This window comes from Etheostoma spectabile, chromosome 12 (assembly GCF_008692095.1).
Source record: "Etheostoma spectabile isolate EspeVRDwgs_2016 chromosome 12, UIUC_Espe_1.0, whole genome shotgun sequence".
Classification (NCBI taxonomy): Eukaryota; Metazoa; Chordata; class Actinopteri; order Perciformes; family Percidae; genus Etheostoma; species Etheostoma spectabile.
This window is the reverse complement of record NC_045744.1, coordinates 30,873,391-30,874,890: the sequence shown is the minus strand read 5'-3', so window position 1 is coordinate 30,874,890 and position 1,500 is coordinate 30,873,391. Positions and strand designations below refer to the sequence as shown.

Below are 1,500 nucleotides of genomic sequence, written 5' to 3'. Positions count from 1 at the left end.
AGCTGGACAATTGCCCTATTACAGTTTTTCTTGATTGCTTTGACCTGATTAAATAAACAAAGATCCACTAAGAAGACACCTCTTGCAAATGTGTTAACCTTTTCTCATTGGATCGACACATTCTCCCCACCCTTTTGCAGAACAGTTAACACAGATGTGATTCAAGCAGTCAAAACTCTATTGTTTGAGCTATGGTAACCAAAGAGAAACAATCTGTAAGTATCAGACATTACCTACATCAGACTGAAGCACCTGTTTGACACTCCAGAGTGAGAGGAAGAGGTAGAGGGTTCCTAGGAAGAGGAGTCCGAGTGCGAGCTGGAGACATAGTTGGAAGGGCTCAGGTTTCTGTTAAAATTCAGGTAACTGTTGATTAATCACGTTATCAATCATGGCCTTTCACTTGGAGTAGCTGGACAAAGACTCCAACCTGTTCTGAACAGAAACACTGCATCCATTGTCAGAATCTTTCAACAAGAAAACTGGTAATATTGCTCCAGTGACATACTTTATGTAATTCTTCCCTCATTCCCATAACATGTCTTCTTTATAGAATCCAAAGGCTACCATTCTCTGTTGCTAGAGGGAAAATTTTTAGTGCTGAGCAGGAGGCAGCCATTGTGAACACGGTTGTGGCAAACAATGCCATAAGGCTGTGGGAAATCAGGGCAGCAGCGATTGCAGATCAGGGCATGTTTAGGAACATCAACAACGTGAGCGTGACCACCATTGACCGCATCCTAAGAAGGAACCATATGGCCATGAAACAACTCTGTACAGTTCCATTTCAAATTTCTGTTTATGTTGATGAAGCTGGCTTCAATCTCTGTAAAGTGAGGCGACGTGGAAGGAACCTCATTGGGTACACGGCCACTATCACTGTTCCAGGACAGGGGGGCGCCAACATAACCATGTGTGCTGCCATCTCCAATGATACTGTCCTATGCCATATCCCCATTATTGGCCCATACAACACCAAGCGCCTCATAAAATTTCTGGATGTGCTTCATGAAAGGCTAATCCAACCTGAGGAGAGAAGGCTGTTGAGGCCTGGCATGCCACCCTTTGTCATTATCGCCTTGTCAATGAGTGGTTTGCAGAACAGCCTTGGATGATGATGCAGTTCCTTCCAGCATAAACCCCATTTTTGAATCCCATAGAGGAGTTCTTCAGTGCTTGGAGGTGGAAGGTTTAAAATCACCATCCCTATGAGCAGATGTGCTTGCTGACTGCCGCTGCCCAAGAAATAGGTGCAGAGAAATGTCAAGGTTTGATAAGGCATGCAAGAAGATTTTTTCCTCGGTGCATTGCAAGACAGGCTATTGAATGTAATGTGGATCAGGCCATGTGGCCCCGTTTTTCTCCCATCTCAGAATGCTATACTAGCCAGACCTTCCTCCACAGCGCTGCAAAAGAAGGTCTGGCTAGTATAGCATTCTAGGTGCGAGTCTAGGTGCATATATGTTATGCCAGAATTAGTTCTTGCCCTTGTATTTCAGC

General features: G+C 44.5%; 1 protein-coding gene across 1 annotated transcript in view; it reads right to left on the bottom strand.

Annotated features, from left to right (window-relative positions):
- Window positions 1–384: 384 nt before the first annotated feature.
- The window catches only part of LOC116699139 (epidermal retinol dehydrogenase 2), a 97,159-nt gene continuing 96,043 nt past the window's right edge, over window positions 385–1,500 (bottom strand). The window contains exon 8 of the transcript XR_004334377.1: window positions 385–396. The gene's annotated coding sequence lies outside the window, so the exon portion shown is untranslated. The remainder of the gene's footprint in view (window positions 397–1,500) is intronic.